Below are 23,060 nucleotides of genomic sequence, written 5' to 3'. Positions count from 1 at the left end.
GTTAAAAAACTCACCAAATACTCACTGAGGGAAGCCTGAAGCTGTCAAAATTTATATAAATGTTCCAAATAAACATTTCAATTGCTGAAATATTAGGAAATCTGGAGGGAAAGCTCAACTGGAGAGCTCAGCTTCACCTCTTATTTACAAAAAAAAGTTGCTGGTGCCGAGTGTGATCCTGTGACCTTGTTGTTTCATATAGTCTGGGTATTATTTTTGTCACTTGAGTTATAACTAATGTTATAATTTAATGAAAATAGAAAGTGCTGAACGTAATGAAAAAAAAAATGTAAATCCTTTATTTAATCTTCATTAAAATTCCATATTCCATGTAATTTAATGCTAAGGCTAGATAGCGCAGTTGTGACATGGTCATAACGCAGTCGATGTGGTCAAAAACACAACTGACAGCATGTGGTTTTGAATAAACAAATAATGTTTTTTGATTACATGTTTAATAATGTCATTACTATAGGTGTTCCACAATAATTAAATTGATCTTATTAAATGTGAGTCATGCAATCGTAAAACACAAACATCAAAGTATGTTTGTTTATGCAGCCGACTCTACACATTTTTTTACCACACCCATTGCGCCATTGTGTTATGACCGCTTCACAGTTGCGCTATTGGGCTTTATTCTAAAGTCCTTTTTTTCCTGTTTTGATTTTAACCTAATTAAGAAAATACTTTATTTTTTTTTTGGAATCACAATTTAAAGGGGTACTCCAAGGAAATATTTTTTTTGTAGTGTACCTACTCTCATACACTATGAAGCCGAGCTGGCCACTGAAGTTCCAGAATCTTTAGATCACTTGTAAGTCAATAAAATATTAGCTGCTCCTCACCCCTCTTGTATAGGATGCTGTGTTACAGACCAGTGTAAAGCTCCCATGCTGCAGCAGCGAACAGGGGAGTGGTGGGGACATGGCTACTGGCTCCATACTCTTCCTACCTGCCAGGCCCCCGATACTTGATTCAAACCAGTCTTAGAACAGGGAGCGTGGTAGGTGCATGGCCGCTTGCTATATGGTTTTCATACCTACCAGCCCCCTAATACTTGCCTATTTCCAATCTTGGAACAGGGGTGTGTCGGAGGCCTAGCAGGTAGGAAAAGCATGGTGCCAGTGGCCACACTCCCACCATGCCCCCTGTTCTAAGACTATATAGAAGCACTTATCAAGGTGCTGGCAGGTTGTAAGACCATAGAGGTGGTGGCCACGCCCATGTTCTCTGCTGCAGCACAGACCTTTACACTGGTCTGTGATATAACTTCCCATAACGAAGGGTGAGAGGTGAGTAGCAACTACAATTTTAATAGTTGATAAGTCACCTAAATATATTAGAACTGCAGTGGCCAGCTCAGCTTCAAAGTATATGAGTAGGTACAGTACAATTTTTTTTTTATCTCCCAAAAGTACTTCTCTAAATGGGTATATTTCATCACAGCAAAGGAAAGTATCTTGCTAAGACTTGATATTACTTTAATGATCAATAGAGGTCTAAAATGTGGACCGCAAAACAATACTGCAAGTGAAGGGGGTGTTGATTTAGGATTGAATTCCCTTTAGTGGATTTCAAGTAAATTGGGTCTCTGCAAAGTGGAGTGGCCTCGAGCATCACTATACAGGGAAGGTGAAATAGTAATATGTAGTTTAGTTTGAGAAAGAGTTCTGTATGAACCTGAAACACGTAAATAAAAGCTACTTGAAGCATTACCACTAGTGATGGCAGATCTGGACGTACATGTTCAAAGGTAAGCAAGTGCTGGGCCCAGACTGGATCTTTCACTCTGGTAATACAAAAAAAGGAAAAATAAAGAAAAAAATAATAAAGCAAGCGGACTATGCTTACCGAGTCTCCAACATGGCTGTAACTACTCCAACAGCCACTCATTCACATCCAGGACCACTCATTACCTTCATTGCATATGCACTGCTTTCCCACCCATCGGCATCTGTGATTGGTTGCAGTTGCAGCTCCATGCTGAGTGACAGCGTGTCTGAAGCTTCCAATCACAGACCTTGTCAGTGGATCGCTATCTTACAGTACAAATAAATAAAATTTCGTAGGGTCCCCCCATATTATGACACCCAGCACAGATAAAGCATAGGGCTTGCAGCTCCCAGTCGTGCGCTTTTATTGGCTGTATATCAAAATAAGAGGAACCACATGCGGCTTTTTTAATTTAATTATTTAAATAAATAATTAAATAAAACTGGCATGCAGTCCCCCACCCATTTTTAAACCCAGCCATGACAAAGCCTGACAGCTGGGGGCTGGTATTCTCAGGTTGGAGAGACCCATTGTTATTGGGCCCCACCAGCCTAAAAATAGCAGCCTGCAGCCACCCAAAATTGCCACAGCCATTAGATATGACAATCCCAGCACTTTACCCGGCTCTTCATGATTGCCCTGATGCAATGGCAATCAGAGTAATAAGAGGTTAATCATAGCTCACAGATACCACTAAACCTTAAATTAGTAATGGGGAGGGTCTATGAGACCTCCCATTGCTACTCTTTAGGTCAGTGTTTCTCAATTCCAGTCCTCAAGACCCACTAGCAGATTATCTTTTCAGGTTTTCTGCAACCAGGTTTTCAGGATTCCTTAATGTTGCACATGTGATGGAATTATTCCCTGTCTAATATTGAGGAAAATCTGAAAACATGATCTGTTGGTTGGTCTTGAGGACTGGAGTTGAGAAACACTGCTTTAGATGAAAGTAAATAAACACAAAAACTGAAAAAATACTTTATTTGAAATAAAAGACAAAAAAACTCTCTCTTTCACCACTCTATTAACCCCCAAAACACACCTGCAGTTCTGACGTAATCCACATGAGGTCTCACGATGCTTCCAGCTCTGCTACATTACTGAAGACAAAGCGTGCAATCATGATACATGACCGCCTCCTGTGGACTTCAGGAAGAGATTGAGCAGCGATCAGCGGTTACATCACTCAAGTAAGTTGTGGCGACTGCCTGAGGTTCCCACAACCCTCTACCTGGGACCGCTGGTAACCTGACCTTGGGTGACTTCATTAAACTCAGTGACTTCACCTGGGGTGGGGTTACTGAGTAAAATTGTCATGTTTCCCTTCCACATTGCTTTAGTTCCTGTAAAGTGTGAATAAAATTCATGGATGTGATTTTGAGTACTTTGAGGGGTGCAGTTTTTAGAATGGTGTCACTTTGGGGTATTTTCTGTCATATAGGCCTCTCAAAGTTGCTTCAAATATGATGTGGTCCCTAAAAACAAGTTTTGTAAATATAAAAAAAATGGAGTTTCAAAAATTGCAATGATATAAAGTAGACATGTGGGAAATGTTTTTTATGAACTATTTTGTGTGACATAACTCTCTGGCTTAAGGGTATAAATGTTCAAAGTTTGAAATTGTAAAATTTTCAATATTTTCACAAATAAATGCAAAAAATATTATTTTAAACTTACCACAGTCATGAAGTACCATATGTCAAGAAATAAACAAAATTAGAATCACTGGGATCCATTGAAGCATTCCAGAGTTATAAGCTCATAAAGTTACACTGGTCAGAATTAAAAAAAAAACAAAAAACAAAAAAAAAAACAAACGTCCTGCTCATGAAGGTGAAAAGAGGCTTGGGGGGAAAGGAGTTAAATACTCCACTAATAACAAAAAGCAATAAAATCTTATAACAGTGGTGTAAATTGATGCTTCTGGGTCCCAATGTGAAATCCCTAATAGGGCCCCCAAAAACCACAGGTATGATCCTCTCATTTGGAGCAAAGGGACCTTTTGGCACTAGGATTATTTGTAAATATAACCTCTGCAAACAGTATAGATATACTCCTTACTAACAGGACGATTTACTGCAACAAAGAAAATACAGAATCTAATTTAAAAAAAACAAACAAAAAAAATTACTAATATAAATACCCTATTTTCACATTACTCATGTAAAAGATACGGTATACAAATAGAATAAAAAAATGATAAACTTAATTGATATCAGAGCATTTGTAAAAATCTGATTTTTTTTTCTGTACCCTAAAAAGTAATGTCAGAATGACTGCTCTTTAATCATATACTTTCCCAAATAATAGGTACATTAAAAAAGTTGTAAAAAATTGTATGAACACTAAAATGAATAATAAATATTATCAATTTCAGAATATACAGTAAAAAAACCCCAAGCATATACAGCGGATGAAACAAGTATTACACGTCACCAATTTTCGAAGTAAATATATTTCTAATGACGTTATTGCCATGAAATCCTAGAGCTCGGTAACAACCCATCCAATCCACATAGGCACAGAAATCAAACTATAAATGTCCATAAATTTAGTTATGTGTAGCAATGTGAAATGACTCCGGGAAAAAGTGTTGAACATGCTTACTGAAATTTAATTAATACTTTGTACAAAAGCCTTTGTTTTTTAATGATAGCTTTAAAATGCCTCCTGTATAGAGAAACTAGTTGCATACATTGCTCAGGTGTGATTTTTGCCCATTCTTCACCACAAACACTCTTCAAATCCTGAAGGTTCCGTGGGATCATTCTATGATCTCTGAGATTCAGTTCCTTACTTAAATTTGTCTATTTGATTCTATTGGATTTAGGTCATGTGATTGGCTGGGCAACTTTATTTTATTTCTCCGAAATCAAAAGAGAATTTTTTTGGCTATGTGTTTGGGATCATTGTATTGCTGAAATGTCCACTCTCATTTCATCGTCATCGTCCAGGTGGATGGCAGCAGATTTTTATCAAAAATGTCTTACTAGATTTGTCCATTCATCCTTCATTCAATTATGTGAAGTTTGCAAGTGCATTATGCTTAAAATATCCCCACACCATGATATTCCCACCTCCAAACTTCACTGTTGGTAAGATGTTTTTTAGTGTGTATTATGGTATCCAGAGAGTTCAATTCTGGTCTCATCTGACCATACTATATTCTCCCAGTATTTCACATGCTTGCCTAAAGGCCCTGTCACACACAGAGATAAATCTGCGGCAGATCTGTGGTTGCAGTGAAATTGTGGACAATCAGTGCCAGGTTTGTGGCTGTGTACAACTGGAACAAAATGTCCATGATTTCACTGCAACCACAGATCTGCCAAAGATTTATCTCTGTGTGTGACGGGGCCTTTAATGTTGTTCAGCAAATTTGAAATTTGCACATGCTTTTTGTTCAGCAATAGAGTCTTGCCTGGTGAGCATGCCATGGAGGTTGAGTACATTTATTCTTTTCTTTGAAACAATTGTACCTGCTGATTCCAGGTATTTCTGTAGCTCTCCATAGGTGGTCCATGGCTGTTGGACAACTCTTCTAATAATTGTTTTCACTCCCTTGTCTGAAATCTTGAGGGGTACACCTAGTTATGGCTGGTTTATGGTGAACTGATGTCTTTACACTTCCAGATCATGGCTCCAACAGTGCTTACTAGAACCTACACTAGATTAGAAAATAGAAATTCTTTTGTAACCAATATCAGTATGATTTGCAGCAACAAGGTTGTGAAGGTCTTGAGACAGCTCATTGGTTTTGCCCATCATGAGATGTTTTTTTGTGTGGCACTTGGTAATAAAACACCTTTTTATAGGTCATCCTTTTGGCGTCGTTGTGTGTGACACGTACGAGCAACCGCTAACGATGAAAAATACTCACCAAATCGTTGATTGTTGACACGTCATCCATTTCCAAAATATCGTTGCTGCTTTTAGACGCAGGTTGTTCGTCGTTCCTGAGGCAGCACACATTGCTATGTGTGACACCCCAGGAACGACGAACAACACCGTACCTGCGTCTGGTGCGGCAACGAGGTGAGCGTGACTTTCATGCGGCTGCTCTCTGCCCCTCCGCTTCTATTGGACGCTTGCCGTGTGACGTCGCTGTGACGCCGCACAAACCGCCGCCTTAGAAAAGAGGCTGTTCACCGGCCACAGCGTCGTCGCTAGGAAGGTAAGTATATGTGACGGGTCTTAGCGATATTGGGCGCCATGGGTAGTGATTTGCCCATGACGCACGACGGTGGCGGGTGCTTTCACAAGCAACATCAATAGCGATGTCACTGCGTGTAAAGCAGCCATAAGTATGAAGAGTAGGAAGAACAGCTCTTGAACATGAACTGCTAAGCTAACAAGCACAATTCTGAGAAGACAAAATAACATGCACATTTCTAATCACAACTTTTATTATTTAGATGGAGATACTCTTGTAGAAATCTTGACTAAACACAAGTTTAGGCCTAATTCAGACATCAGATTTTCAATTATAGAACAGGTGACAGAATTTCCTAGCATCCACTAAGTGCAGGTTCAGCTGCAAGCCCATTATTTACACTCTCATTTAGCTGCTTGGTTGGGTTCTTCAATTTTTTTCTTCCAACTGGCTTGTCTGGTTCTGACCCTGCATTCTGCAGTTTAGTTTCAAGGAAGATGTGGTTGGGACATTCTGCCTATCTGCATATCATATCAAGCTCATTCAAATAATAAGTAGGGAAACTGCAGGATGTGAGGCCCATACAGTTAGGTCCAGAAATATTTGGACAGTGACACAATTTTCGCGAGTTGGGCTCTGCATGCCACCACATTGGATTTGAAATGAAACCTCTACAACAGAATTCAAGTGCAGATTGTAACGTTTAATTTGAAGGTTTGAACAAAAATATCTGATAGAAATTGTAGGAATTGTACACATTTCTTTACAAACACTCCACATTTTAGGAGGTCAAAAGTAATTGGACAAATAAACCAAACCCAAACAAAAATTTTTAGTTTCAATATTTTGTTGCGAATCCTTTGGAGGCAATCACTGCCTTAAGTCTGGAACCCATGGACAATCCCAAACGCTGGGTTTCCTCCTTCTTAATGCTTTGCCAGGCCTTTACAGCCGCAGCCTTCAGGTCTTGCTTGTTTGTGGGTCTTTCCGTCTTAAGTCTGGATTTGAGCAAGTGAAATGCATGCTCAATTGGGTTAAGATCTGGTGATTGACTTGGCCATTGCAGAATGTTCCACTTTTTTGCACTCATGAACTCCTGGGTAGCTTTGGCTGTATGAAGAAAAAGAAAGGGATTTTCAGCTCACCTGACACCCGAAGCCATAAGATCCTAAGGATGCACGTGGTCCGCTGGTAAGTCCAAACCAGCCAACAGGTAATGTAGGAAAGGGAAAAATCTGACCCAGCACCAATTCCAAAAATATGTTAAAAATCAAACTTCTTTATTAATACATGGTTAAAAAATTCTTATATGAAGACCATAGTGAGGGGTGTGGAACATGTGCCGTTCCCTTTCTTCTCCAAACTTTTTTCTTCCCATCATTCTGGTACAGGTTGATCTTGGTCTCATCTGTCCATAGAATACTTTTCCAGAACTGAGCTGGCTTCATGAGGTGTTTTTCAGCAAATTTAACTCTGGCCTGTCTATTTTTGGAATTGATGAATGGTTTGCATCTAGATGTGAACCCTTTGTATTTACTTTCATGGAGTCTTCTCTTTACTGTTGACTTAGAGAAGGATACACCTACTTCACTGAGAGTGTTCTGGACTTCAATTGATGTTGTGAACGGGTTCTTCTTCACCAAAGAAAGTATGCGGTGATCATCCACCACTGTTGTCATCCGTGGACGCCCAGGCCTTTTTGAGTTCCCAAGCTCACCAGTCAATTCCTTTTTTCTCAGAATGTACCCGACTGTTGATTTTGCTACTCCAAGCATGTCTGCTATCTCTCTGATGGATGTTTTCTTTTTTTTCAGCCTCAGGATGTCCTGCTTCACCTCAATTGAGAGTTCCTTAGACCGCATGTTGTCTGGTCACAGCAACAGCTTCCAAATGCAAAACCACACACCTGTATTCAACCCCAGACCTTTTAACTACTTCATTGATTACAGGTTAACGAGGGAGATGCCTTCAGAGTTAATTGCAGCCCTTAGAGTCCCTTGTCCAATTACTTTTGATCCCTTGAAAAAGAGGAGGCTATGCATTACAGAGCTATGATTCCTAAACCCTTTCTCCAATTTGGATGTGAAAACTCTCATATTGCAGCTGGGAGTGTGCACTTTCAGCCCATATTATATATATAATTGTATTTCTAAACATGTTTTTGTAAACAGCTAAAATAACAAAACTTTGTCACTGTCCAAATATTTCTGGACCTAACTGTATATAGAGGAAGTCAGGCCCAACTTTACCAAACCAGAATGCAAGTCTCAAGATGTCAAAGGGACTTGGTACTTGGGGTGAGCTTCTAGTAAGAGGGACATATTTTAGTGAAGTGGTCCTCCCAAGAATTCATAGTTCTCTGGTGCACTACTGTAAGCCCCCTCAACCACAGCTACCTAACCCTCCAAGCTGACTACATAACAGCCATCGCAGGAGCTGACATTTAGTAAAGAAGATCTGCATCTGCTCAGATTTTTCCCATCTCTTCTGATGGACAGGGAAGGTCGGAGCTTGAATCGTCATGCACTATATATGCAGTATGCTGAAAAGAGAGATATGGTCGGTATCAAAGAAAACACTGGAATTACCGTTGACTAGTCACAACCTGAATGTAATCTTACTGTTGCAAATAATTTCCAAATTATTAGCCAAGACTTATAATAATAGAGCTTGAACAGGTTATTAGATATTCAGAATGATACTGTTGAAATATATCCAACTACTTAGTGAGCTTTGTACAAAGTACTGACTATAGTTGAGCATATTGACTATAGTCAAGTAACGAGTTTGCAGGTAGCAGTTGGTTATCAATATTTCAGTGATTTTTCCCATTCAACTGAAGGGGCTTTGCAGAGATCAATGTTGGTGTCACTAAAATGACCCCTTTCAGGAAAGCTTTTCAGTTGCAGACATTTCTGCAACAAAAGTGCCAAGTGTGAATTTATCCTAAGGATTTTAATAAATAATATACAATGACAGCACTTGAAAAAAATGTGGGTTCTCCTATAAACATTTCTCATCCTACTCTTAAAACAGCACAGATTATCATATAATTAATAAGAGACAGACTACAGAAATTACGCTAATTTACCATCATGTACTAATATGTCGGTATTGTATAAGTGATATCTTGTATGAGACATGTCTACGATTTCTGTTATTAGGCAGAAGATTATACTGTATTGTAAATACATATTATATGTTGTTACTTGTAATGCTAATACGCTAATAAATTCTAGAATTACTACAAGGAATTTTTATATAGCTAAAATATTACAGTCTGTTGGCTGCACAAATAATCCCGTAACCTTCGTACTTTTGGAAAGAAAGGAGTTGAATGGTATGCTGACTATTTATTATAGTACCATCTTGGATAATTAGCAATTACTGGGTGACAGAAAGCCATGCTACATACAGAAGGGAGTGTGCCATTAAGTGGTTAATACACGCTACCTTTTAACAGAAAACAGACAAACTTATTTTTACTGGGAGAAAAAACAGACAGACTGACAGGCACCATGCAAAATTTATATGTCGAATATTTGTAAATGAAGATCTCACATTGCATCTTGTCAAATACAAATACTAATGTTGCATGTACTTGTAATGTAATTATATGGGGTGAACTAACTATTTAGCAATGGAGAAGCTGTACAGTCCAAATGACAGTGTCCACGAAATAGAAGTGTGGGGGAGTAGTATTTGTTATGAATGATGTGGTGCCTTCTGGCTATAAAGAACTCTTGTTTATACTGCTGTTGATGTAGTCTGCCCCCTGTGATGGCGATTGGTCCATGAAAGGGTGAAGAAATCCACCACAAAGGGAAACCTAGAGACTAAAGGCCCCATCACACGCAACGATGTATCTAATGGATTCCGTGACACACATCAGGCATCGTTAGCGACATCGTTGCGTGTGACACCAACGAGCGACCTGTTAACGATGGAAAATACTCACCAAACCGTCCATCGTTGACACGTCGTTCATTTTCAAAAAATCGTTGATTGTTGAGGTCGCAGGTTGTTTGTCGTTCCCGAGGCAGCACACATCGCTACATGTGACACCCCGGGAATGACAAACAACACTTTACCTGTGACCGCCGGCAGTGAGGAAGGAAGGAGGTGGGCGGGATGTTACGGCCGCTCATGTCCACCCCTCCGCTTCTAGTGGGTGGCCGCTTAGTGACGCCGCGTGAACCACCCCCTTAGAAAGGAGGCGGTTCGCCAGCCACAGCGACGTCGCTAAGTAGGTAAGTCCGTGTAACGGCTCCTAACGATATTGTGCGCCACGGGCAACGATTTGCCGATGACGCATAAACGACGGTGACGGGTACGCTCGCTAGTGATATCGCTAGCGATATCGTTGCATATGACGGGGCCTTTACAGTATTATTGACTGTGGGGATAGCCATATTAAAGAATATTAACTCTTAGGAAATATTGACTGTATGCCTCAATGGCAACAGTGATGATGCTGTCTGTGGAGCGTCGTGAAAATTAATGAAGTTATATAAGTGAGTAAAAGAAATAAAAGTAGTCTCCATTCTGGTGGCTGAGTTTGTGGAGGCCACATCAAAGTTGGCTGGAAACTGGTGTGAATAACAGATACGTGGTACTAGAGTGAGTAAGCTGGAATAGGGTGCAAGTTGCCAGAAAAGAGATGGTGCACATCATTGTTGCTGAAAGAGGTGACTGTTCTGAAAGACAGTCACAAGAATTATAAGTGTGTACTGTAGTACTTTGTAGGAAACTCAGAAAATATGGAAGGGCTACTGAAGAACATTTGCCAGTAGACTATTGCTAAACATACTTTGCTAGAGGAAAGAAAGAGCTGCAAAGTGTGGCAAGTGCCAGTAAGTAGGGATGAGTTAGCCCAAACTGTAAAGTTCACTTCTAGCCCCATCACAGTCAAGTCAAGCATTGGCATGGCTGTTATTGGCCAGAGAAATCACTGTAAAAAAAAAAACCTACCCCAGCCTAAAAATACCAGTCCGTAGTTGCCCAGAATTGGTACATCACATAAGGTGTGCCAATCCTGGCCCTTTACCTGGCTCATCCCAATTGCCCTGGTGCAATGGCAATCAAGGTACTATAAGGGGTTAATGACAGCTGTGATTTTTTTAAGAAAATGACAGCAGTGTTCAAGCCTTTGATTAGTAATAGGAGGCATCTATGAATCTATGAGACACCCCTATTACTGATCCTGTAAGTGAAAAGAAATAAAACAACCACCAAAAAAAATCCTTTATTTGAATTAAAATACACACACCCTCTTTCACCCCTTTGTTAACCCCAAAAACATCCTTGCAGATCTGACAAAATCCGTACAAAGTCCCACAATGATTCTCAGCTCTACTAAGTCCAGAGGCAGCAGAGAGTGAAAACATGTCCACAGTAGGCAGACTTTGTCAATCACTAACAGCCAAGGGTGACCCACTGTGAGCAGGTTACATCATTCAGTTCACAGCCGTAACCCGACATCCATCAGTCTGGCAGTCAGGTCACCTGAAGTCACACTGGGAGCTCTCCCACTGTGCTCAGTGAAAGTTGAAGCTATGTCTCACAGTCTGACAATCAGGCAACACTTTCTCTGAGGGCAACGGGAAGTCCCCAGTGTGACCTCAAGAGACCTGACTGCTGGACTGTCGGGATTGCAGGTCATGGCCATGTCCCGCCGTCTGACAGTCCAGCTTCCCTTTCCCTGAGGGCAACTGGGGAGCTCCCATTGTGACCTCAGGAGCCTTGTTTGCTGGACTAACAGAATGCGGCACATGGCCATGTCCCACAGTCCGACAATCTCACAGCAGCTTCAGCTTTCACTGAGGGCAGTTGGGGAGCCCGCATTGTGACCTCAGGTGACCTGACTGCCGAACTGTTACATTTCAGGTCGCGGACGTGTCCCGCAGACTGACAGTCCGGCAGTCAGGTTGCCTGAAATCACATGGTGGGAACCCGGATGTGACCTCCGGTGAACTTAATGATGTCACTTGCTCACAGCTGGGTCCCCCTCAGCTGTCAGTGATTCCTGGAGATTTCAGAGAGCAGACATGTTTTCTGTCTCTGCAGCCTTTGGATGGAGCAGAGCTGAGAATCATTGTAGGATTTTGTATGGATTATGTCGGATCTGCAAGGGTGTTTTTGGGGTTAAGAAAGAGGGTGTGTATATTTTTTTCATATAAATGATTCTTTGGGTGTTTGTGTTTTATATCTTTTCACTTACAGGATTAGTAATGGGGGTGTCTCATAGATGCCTCTCATTACTAATCCAAGGCTTGAAGACCGCTGTCATTTTAAAAATATAACGGCTGTCATTAATCCCTTATATTACCCTGATTGTCACCACACCAGGGTAATTGGGATGAGCAGAGTAAAGCACCAGAATTGGCACACCTACTGTGATGTGCCAATTCTGCGCGCCTGCAGGCTGGTATTTTACGGCTAAGCAGGGGCAATATCCATGGCTCCTTTCATCCAGATAATACTAGCCCCCACCTGTCTGCTTTACTGTGGCTGGTTATCAAAAATGGGGGGACCCTATGCCTTTTTTCTCCTTTATTTTGAAATCCACACATGGTAAACCTCATAGGAGGACTACAGCTTGTTGGTGTCCCCAGCGCTAGCTATCAAAATATGGCAGGAGACTGCATCATTTTTTAAATTATTTATTTCTTTTTACACTACCATAAAACAAACTGACAGCAACCAATCACAGACAAGGAAACAGGGTGGGGGGGGCGTGTATAGCAGTCTGCAACAAATCACAGACACTGGCACAGAGGGTGAGCTTGGGAAGTAGTGAACATTGATTAGCCTTAATTAGCAGACCCAAAAAAGAGTCTGACTGCAGTGTGGTCCTCCAGGAAACACCGTATGTATATCTATCCTGCTCTTACTACCATTTAACTTTCATTTGTAGTCATCTAGCGCTTACTAAGTACATTTTACAGCCCAGAACTTCAAGACCTCATTGACTATTATGAGGTTCATTGTTTGGGGTCAAGTTTGGCTACCGAACCCGATTTTTATTTTTTAGTCCATGTTGGTTTGGCAAACCCGAATATCCATGGGTTCACTCATCACTAAACATGGATCACTTACATTTTTTTTAATGACAATTAGGAATTCTTTTAGTTTTTAAATACCATGAATTCCTGCCAGCTGTACTTTTTAGAGATATTGGAGATATACTGCCATCAAATAAACGTTTTCCTGAAAAATTAAGGTTGAATGGTGAAAAGCTCTTCCATGTTGGTTGATCAGAGTGATTTCAATGTGAATAATTTAATACATGATGTATAACTCAAAGGAATCCTCCACAACCCTACAATGTTTTTTTTTTACATTTTGACCATTTCACACACGTAATAGTATGCACCAATAGCGATTTATTCTACTGTGGGATACACGGAATGCAAAATATGCAAAATATTTCTATTTTTTCATAATCAATCATACATTGGTTAGATAACATTCAGAGGTAACAACTGATGAATTTAGAGGGTTTTCATTCACTGCTTTTCTGATGACAACTAATATTTTGGAATGATGAATTTATTTATCAAGGATGATATATGGAATTTTTAAATGTATAAAGAAACAAACATTATTGTCACATTAAAATGATTGCCCTCCTGTTCACTTTAACTATTTATGTAATTGAAGCTGACAATGACATAGAGACAGTCTGAAATGAAAATCTTAGAACACCTAATCCCCATCTGGCTATTTAGAATATTGGTTGACAGGAATAGAAAGTTTCGTTCTTGCTTGATGTCATATGCACAGTCATCAGCAATGTATTCTCATAAAATCCCACTCCTCCCACGTCATTTATCTTTCCTTTCAGCCCTACACAGGTGTTGTGCCTAGATGAATACAAGGAATTGCTTACTGGAGATTCATGAGGTACTATCCCCACCTCTGACACACTTGTCTGAACGAGCTTGGTGTGCCTGAAAAAGCTTTATTTAATAAGATCTCCACCAACATACCAAGGATTGGTAAGTAAAGCATTGACTGAAGGGGATGTAGCATCAAGTAAACCGTATCATTGGTAATACTGACTACTCCTCCTATGACGTGGATCTGATCCTTAGTTTCCATACTCCTTTAGGCACTTACGCCATTGTAATTGTCACCCAAGCAATATTAAAAATTGTAACTCACAGCTATGATGGAAAGGACTTATTTTTGATGATATCCATGAAGGTCAAGGTGGAGATATGTTCTATTTAAACAAGAGTAATTGGATCATTAATGTGTTTCACCATTGTTATTTATCACTATAGCAATTGTGTAAAACAAGAGTAGTTTACGTCAAGAAACTGAGGTTCCTGCTAAGTGTTGATGTTTCTCAAGCATCATAACCAATGTTAACCCTTTCACAACTATATAACATACAAAATATACAATACAATAATACAATATTGTAGAAATACAAGTAAATCTTTCCAAATAGAATATCATCAAAAAGTTAATTTTATTTCAGTAATTCAATACAAAAAGGGAAACACATATATTATATAGAGTCATTACCTACAGAGTGATCTATTTCAAGTGTTTATTTCTGTTATTGTTGATGATTATGGCTTACAGCCAATGAAAACCCAAAAGTCATTATTAGGGATGAGCAAATGTATTCACCACTATTCGGTATCCGGCGAATAATGGGGTATTCAAGGTATTCGCTATCCGACGGCTAATATGGTATTCGCTTCGATACTTTCATTTTCATTTCTGACTTCCTCTCACCTTTTTCCAGCCAATGAACATATCTGATGTTGCTTGCCCTCACAGTAACACTGCAGCCATCTTTGTTATGGTGTTACTGTGATTGGCTTGGCCACACAGCATCATAGGGGCTATATAAGCCAGCGGCCATTTTGGTCAGTCGGTCTCTCCCTCTCTCTGTCATACTCACTGATCACCGGCAAGGCACTGCACAGCTGTCTCACTGTGGCGGGTTCTCCAGCTTTTGAAAATGCCGGCCGCTCATTATTCCATCTCTTCTTCCCTGCTTCCCCCACCCACTGGCGCCTATGATTGGTTGCAGTCAGACACGCCCCCACACTGAGTGACAACTGTCTCACTGCAACCAATCACAGCCACCAGTGGACGGGTCTAAATCGTGTAGTAAAATAAATAAATAAATAATTTAAAACAACGACGTTCGGTCCCTCCCCCCAAATGATACCCAGCCGAGGTAAGCACACAGCAGTGGGCCGGTATTCTCGGGCTGGGGAGGGTGAGGGCCATGGTTACGGCCCTCCCCTCTCGCAGCTGAGATTATCAGCCCACTGCTGCCCCAAGAATTTTGCATCCATTAGATGCGACAGTACCAGCGTGTCACCGGCCCTTCTCAATTGCCGTGATACGGTGGCAATCGGGGTAATAAGGAGTTAATAGCAGCCCATATCTGCCACTAAGTCCAAGATTAGTAATGGCAGCGTCTATGATATGCGATCACTAATCTGTAAGTAAAGTAAATAAACATACACACCAAAAAATCCTTTATTTGAAATAAAACACCAAAAAGCCCCTCTGTCACCACTTTATTAACCCACACAAATATCCAAGTCTGGCGTAATCCACACTGATTCAGCGACATCTGAGACCTGTTACTCAATGCAGCCTCATTCCGTGAACGATTCTGCAGGGGTAATTCCAGGTCATTTCTCACTGTCAGTGATGTCAACACATTACCGCTGGCGAGAACTTCAGTGCTGCTGTAAAGCACAACTCAGAGTGATGTCACTGACCGACAGTGACCGTGCAAGAACTCAGATCCAAGCTCCTGCAGGGTCACTGCTCTATCACACATACAGTTGGGGGGAGGGGGAAACACATACATCACAAATAAAAGCTGTAATATCTATCTATCTATCCCTCTATCTATCATCTCATTATCTATCTATCTATTCATTATCAATCTATCCTTTATCTATCTATGTATCCATTATATATCTATCTATCTACCTATCGGATAGATGGATAGATAGATAGAGAGATAGGATGGATAGATAGATAACTGATAGATAATAGATAGATAATGGATAGATAGATAGATAATGGATAGATAGATAATAGATAGAAGGATAAATAGAGGGATAGCTAGAGGGATAGATAGATAATAGATAATGGATAGCTAGATAGATATATAATGGATAGGTAGAGGGATAGATAGATAATGGATGGATATATAGATAGATAGATGAATAGAGGGATAGATAAAAATGATAGATGGATAGATAGATAATATGTAGATAGAGGGAAAGATAGATAGATAATAGATAGATAGATAATAGATAATGGATAGCTAGATAGATATATAATGGATAGGTAGAGGGATAGATAGATAATGGATGGATATATAGATAGATAGATGAATAGAGGGATAGATAAAAATGATAGATGGATAGATAGATAATATGTAGATAGAGGGAAAGATAGATAGATAATAGATAGATAGATAGAGGGATAGATATATGGATAGATAGATAGATAAAAAAAAGGATAGATGGATAGATAGACAGGCAGACCGTTGTCAAACACATATATAATGTCCCACTTCTCTGAATATTCTAAGCTGGCACCCTTTAGTGACTTTCATGTGGCACTAAAGGGTGCCTAGCCTTGTATTTAGCCAAACAAATAATTAATAAAAAAAAAAAGCAATGTGGGGTTCCCCCCATTTTTGATAGCCAGCTAGGGTAAAGCAGATGGCTGCAGCCTGTAGACCACATCTGGCAGTTATGTCTTGGTTGGGGATCCAATTTGGAGGACCCCCAGGATCATTTTTATAATTATTTATAAATAAATAATTAAAAAAAAAAGTGGGGTTCCCCCAAATTGGTTCCACAGCCAAGGTAAAGCGGACAGCTGTGGTCTGGTATTCTCAGGGTTGGAAGGTCCATAGTTATTGGCCCTTCCCAGCCTAAAAATAGCAGGCCGCAAACGCCCCAGAAGTGGCGCATCCATTAGATGTGCCAATTCTGGTGCTTCGTTCCAGCTCATCCCGTTGCCCTGGTGCAGTGGCAAACGGGGTAATAAAAGGGGTTGATACCAGATGTGTAATGTCACCTGACATCAAGCCCAGCAGTTGGTGATGTCATGGCATCTATCAGATACCCGACATCACCCACTGTCAGTAATAAAAAAAGAAAAAAAAATATTTGAAAAAACACTCCCCAACACATTCCCTCTTTCACCAATTTATTGTTACATAGTTACATAGTTACTAAGGTTGAAAAAAGACCTAGGTCCATCTAGTTCAACCTTCCTCCACCAGTTCTACATTTGGTCACTAAGTCATTTATAACCAACAATGTTGTGTGTACTGAGGAAATCATCCAGCCCTTTTTTGAAAGCTGTTATAGTATCTGCCATTACTACCTCTTGTGGTAGGGTATTCCACAGTCTGACTGCTCTAACTGTAAAGAACCCTTTCCTATTTAGCTGTCGGAATCGATTTTCTTCCACTCGCAGCAGTGGAATAAATCACAGCAGCTGCATTGCCAATATCCAGGTTTGCACTTACCCCCTCATAGAACCCCAACAGGTTGGTTAGACACGACTTATCTTTCATGAATCCATGCTGTCTGTCAGTTATTATATTATTTTCTGCAACATATTTTTGCATGTCATCCCTTAAAATGCCCTCAAAAACTTTGCAGACTACTGATGTCAGGCTTACTGGGCGGTAGTTGCCTGGATCTACCCTCTTACCTTTCTTAAATATCGGTACCACATCAGCAATCCTCCAATCCTGAGGCACCAACCCTGTTACAAGCGAGTCTAAAAAGATGAGATACAGCGGTCTGTCAATTACGGAGCTCAATTCCCTCAATATTCGTGGATGAATGCCATCTGGCCCTGGGGATTTGTCAATGTTTAATTTACTCAGACGTAGGTGTACTTCTTCTTGTGTTAAATTAATTATATCGGGTGGTGAACTTTGATTTTTCACTTTTTGAATGATGCCTGGTACAGTCAGTTCCTTGGTGAACACAGATGAGAAATGCCTATTTAATATCTCAGTCTTTTGTTTGTCCTCTATAACTAACTTGCTATTATATTTTAAGGGGCCAATACTATCCTTTGTTTTCCTTTTGGCATTAATGTATTTATAAAAGATTTTGGGATTTATTTTAATGTCATTGGCGATTTTTGTTTCAGTAGCTAGTTTTGCTTGTTTGATTTCTTTTTTGCATTGCCTATTGATATCTTTATACTCCTGCAATGCTATTTCTGTATTCTCAGCCTTCAAGATTTTAAACGCCCTTTGTTTTTGTTTTATTATACTTTGTACAGTCTTATTTATCCATAGTGGTTTCTTTTTATTCCGGGACGTTTTATTACCAGAGGGTATAAGTTTTTTACAGGACTCTAGCAATATATCCTTAAACTTTCCCCATTTATGTTCAGTATCCCCAGTTACCATGACTTTGTCCCAATCTACACATTTAAGCTCTTCCCTTAATTTGTTGAAATCAGCTTTCCTAAAATTCCAGGTTTCAGCATTTCCCCTTTGAAATGTTCTATTGAATATTACGTTGAAGCTTACCATATTATGATCGCTGGAGCCCAAGTGCTCCCGGACCTGTAGATCTGAAATTGTATCCGGTCTATTTGACAGGACCAAATCTAGCAAATTATCTCCCCTCGTCGGTTCATCTACCATCTGAGAGAGGAATGGTCTTGAATGGTACATAAGAATTTACAGCTTTTAGCACAACCAGAAGATTCTATGTCCCACTGTATGTCTGGATAGTTGAAATCCCCCATAATAAGAACCCGATTATTATTATTAGCTGCCTTTTCAATTTGTTCCAGCATTTCACCCTCTATTTGTTCAAGTATGTTAGGAGGCTTATAGCAAACTCCAATTAGCATTTTGCCATTATTCTCCTCCCCATGTACATTTACCCATACTGACTCCAAATTGTTGCAGTTCCCCCCAATTTCATCATTCAACACAGGTTTTAGGTTAGATTTGATAAATATACACACCCCACCACCTTTTTTGTCTTTCCTGTCCCTCCTAAATGTACTATAACCCTGTATGTTTTCTCCATACAGACAGACAGCAGCTGCAGAACTACAAGGCTCAGCATACTCCATCCAGGACTGTATGCAGAAGTTTTTTGCCCCCTGAAAAAATTATGTGGCTTCGCCATATTTTTGTATGCTAGCCAGGTACAGCAGGCAGGTACGGCTGCCCCCAACCCCCAGTTGCCTATTTGTACCCGGCTGGGAACCAAAAATAAAGGGAAGCCCTTTTTTTATTATTTCATGAATTTCATGAAATAATTAGAAAACAAATGACGTAGGCTTTGCCCCATTTTTGTGTCCAGCCAGGTACAACTAGGCAGCTGGGATTGGAATCCGCACCACCGGTTGGCCTGAGCTTTCTGGGCCCCACTGCTGCGAATTGCAGTCTGCAGCCACCTCAGAAAATGGCATTTTCATAGAAGCGCCATCTTCTGGCGCTGTATCCAACTCTTCCAGCACCTGCCTGCTATACCTGGCTAGCATACAAAAATATGGCGAAGCTCACGTCCTTTTTTTGTAGCTTTTTGGCAAAAAAAAAAAAAAATGCTTCCCTGGATTTTCCATTGCCAGTGAAGGTAACACCAAGCAGTGGGGGTTAGCAGCCAGTAGCTGCTTGGATTACCCTTAGCTAGCAATACAAAAAATGCAGTGGGAGCTAACATATATTTTTTTTAATTATTTATTTAAATAACTAAAAATAAAATGGGCTTCCCTGTATTTTGATTGCTGGACATCACAGTGCTGTAAAAATAAATCTTTAAAAAAATGACGTAGCGCTCCGCGGTATTTTTGATTCTCAGCGCAGATAAAGCAGACAGCTATGGGTTGCCACCCCCATCTGCCTGCCGTTACCTTGGTTGGCAATCAAAATACAGGGAAGCCCATTAATTTTTTCTATTTAAAAAATAGTTAAAAAAAAAAAATTACGTTGGGTCCCCCCATTTTTGATAGCCAGCTAGGGTAAAGCAGACGGCTGTAGCCTGAAAACCACAGCTGGCAGCTTTACCGTGGTTGGGGATCCAATGTGGAGGTCCCCTCAGGCTCTTTTTTATAATTATTTTATAAATATTAATAATTACACAATAAAAGTAGGGGACCCCCCAAATTGGATCACCAGCCAAGGTAAAGCGGACAGCTGTGGTCTGGTATTCTCAGGGTGGGAAGGTCCATAGTTATTGGGCCTTCACAGCCTAAAAATAGCAGGCTGCAGGCACCCCAGACGTGGCGCATCCACTAGATGCGCCAATCCTGGCGCTTCACCCCAGCTCATCCCGTGCCCTGGTGCAGTGGCAAACGGGGTAATAAATCGGGTTGATACTAGCTGTAAAGTCACCTGAGATCAAGCCCAGCAGTTTGTGATGTCATGGCGTCTATTAGATACCCAACATCATAAACTGTCAGTACTAACAAAAACAAAAAATCGACAAAAGAAATTTATTTGAAAAAACAGTCCCCAAAACATTTCCTCTTTCACCAATTTATTGTAAGAAAAAAAATAAAGGGGTCCCACGACGACTCTGGACCGTCTAGAATATGGGGGGGAGACATTCAGGGAACGTATCCCCCATTTTCTAGGAGTGCGGACCCTTCATGTGAGGAGTGTGGGTGCAATGAATCTGCACTCACTCTCCCCGGGTCCACAGCAGCAGAGTCCATGTCGTAATGGTTGCTACCAAAGCTGCAATGCCCTGCTCATGAGGTAAGGGCATGCCTAATCAGGAGAACTACTGTAGAGGAAGCTCTGCTCACTGGTATATAGGTGCTCAGAGGTAATAATAGATAAAATTAGTGAGTAACCTCGGCACTCTATATCTCCCAGACTAAGTCAGTAAGTCACAACGGATAGTAATGCAAAATCACTCTTTATTGGTCCGTATTAAGAAAATTTTTTTTTCATAAGCATATATGTTTTTGTCCAAAACAAGTTACAAATGACGTTTCGGCCTGAGCCTTCGTCAGATTGGACTTATCTGCATGTAATCATGAAAAATGACAATAATCAGTATCACATAAGAGTGAGAGAACAATAACATAAACTCGAACAATGTAGAGGTACAATTGGGATGCAGCAAAAAAATTGCAACACAGCAAGAAATGAAACACATGATACAAATGTCATAATACAGTACAAGGACAATATAGTAATGACAAATATGGGGTCAGAGTAGACTTAGACAGCTCTGGTACGAAAGAGATGTCAATCATAAAGTAACATGTGCAGTAGGTGTAGAGCTACACTATGCATGGCAGAGCTAATGGGTAGACCGACCATAGAAAAAGTAGAGAAAAAGTGGAGAAAAAGTGGAGAATAAGTGGAACATAAGAGGAGAAAAAGTGGAGAAAAAGTGGAGAAAAAAGTGGAGAAAAAGTGGAGAAAAAGTGGAGAAAAAGTGGAGATTAAGAGGAGAAAAAGTGGAGAAAAAAGTGGAGAAAAAGTGGAGAAAAAGTGGAGCATAAGTGGAGAAAAAGTGGAGAAAAAGTGGAGAAAAAGTTGAGCATAAGAGGAGAAAAAGTGGAGAAAAAAGTGGAGAAAAAGTGGAGAAAAAGTGGAGCATAAGAGGAGAAAAAGTGGAGAAAAAGTGGAGAAAAAGTGGAGCATAAGAGGAGAAAAAGTGGAGAAAAAGTGGAGAAAAAGTGGAGCATAAGAGGAGAAAAAGTGGAGATTAAGAGGAGAAAAAGTGGAGAAAAAGTGGAGCATAAGAGGAGAAAAAGTGGAGAAAAAGTGGAGAAAAAGTGGAGAAAAAGTGGAGCATAAGAGGAGAAAAAGTGGAGATTAAGAGGAGAAAAAGTGGAGAAAAAGTGGAGAAAAAGTGGAGAAAAAGTGGAGAAAAAGTGGAGCATAAGAGGAGAAAAAGTGGAGAAAAAAGTGGAGAAAAAGTGGAGAAAAAGTGGAGAAAAAGTGGAGATTAAGAGGAGAAAAAGTGGAGCATAAGAGGAGAAAAAGTGGAGAAAAAAGTGGAGAAAAAGTGGAGAAAGTGGAGAAAAAAATGGAGAAAAAGTGGAGAAAAAGTGGAGAAAAAGTGGAGAATAAGAGGAGAAAAAGTGGAGAAAAAGTGGAGAAAAAGTGGAGAATAAGAGGAGAAAAAGTGGAGAATAAGTGGAGAAAAAAATGGAGAAAAAGTGGAGAAAAAGTGGAGCATAAGAGGAGAAAAAGTGGAGAAAAAGTGGAGAAAAAGTGGAGCATAAGAGGAGAAAAAGTGGAGAAAAAAGTGGAGAAAAAGTGGAGAAAAAGTGGAGCATAAGAGGAGAAAAAGTGGAGAAAAAGTGGAGAAAAAGTGGAGCATAAGCGGAGAAAAAGTGGAGAAAAAGTGGAGAAAAAGTGGAGCATAAGAGGAGAAAAAGTGGAGAAAAAGTGGAGAAAAAAGTGGAGAAAAAGTGGAGAAAAAGTGGAGAAAAAGTGGAGAAAAAGTGGAGATTAAGAGGAGAAAAAGTGGAGAAAAAGTGGAGAAAAAGTGGAGCATAAGAGGAGAAAAAGTGGAGAAAAAAGTGGAGAAAACGTGGAGAAAACGTGGAGAAAAAGTGGAGAAAAAGTGGAGAAAAAGTGGAGCATAAGAGGAGAAAAAGTGGAGAAAAAGTGGAGAAAAAAGTGGAGAAAAAGTGGAGAAAAAGTGGAGAAAAAGTGGAGAAAAAGTGGAGCATAAGAGGAGAAAAAGTGGAGAAAAAAGTGGAGAAAACGTGGAGAAAAAGTGGAGAAAAAGTGGAGAAAAAGTGGAGCATAAGAGGAGAAAAAGTGGAGATTAAGAGGAGAAAAAGTGGAGAAAAAGTGGAGCATAAGAGGAGAAAAAGTGGAGAAAAAATTGGAGAAAAAGTGGAGAAAAAGTGGAGAAAAAGTGGAGAAAGTGGAGAAAAAAATGGAGAAAAAGTGGAGAAAAAGTGGAGAAAAAGTGGAGAATAAGAGGAGAAAAAGTGGAGAAAAAGTGGAGAAAAAGTGGAGAAAAAGTGGAGAATAAGAGGAGAAAAAGTGGAGAATAAGTGGAGAAAAAAATGGAGAAAAAGTGGAGAAAAAGTGGAGAAAAAGTGGAGAATAAGAGGAGAAAAAGTGGAGAAAAAGTGGAGAAAAAGTGGAGAATAAGAGGAGAAA

At 40.1% G+C, this 23,060-nt stretch overlaps 1 long non-coding RNA gene across 1 annotated transcript in view; it reads left to right on the top strand.

Annotated features, from left to right (window-relative positions):
• Nucleotides 1–13,809: 13,809 nt before the first annotated feature.
• The window catches only part of LOC142244248 (uncharacterized), a 428,197-nt gene continuing 418,946 nt past the window's right edge, over nucleotides 13,810–23,060 (top strand). Inside the window, exon 1 of the long non-coding RNA XR_012724487.1 lies at nucleotides 13,810–13,929. This is a non-coding gene — a long non-coding RNA (uncharacterized LOC142244248). The remainder of the gene's footprint in view (nucleotides 13,930–23,060) is intronic.

This window comes from Anomaloglossus baeobatrachus, chromosome 6 (assembly GCF_048569485.1).
Source record: "Anomaloglossus baeobatrachus isolate aAnoBae1 chromosome 6, aAnoBae1.hap1, whole genome shotgun sequence".
NCBI classification, from domain to species: Eukaryota; Metazoa; Chordata; class Amphibia; order Anura; family Aromobatidae; genus Anomaloglossus; species Anomaloglossus baeobatrachus.
This window is presented reverse-complemented; position numbering and strand designations above follow the sequence as displayed.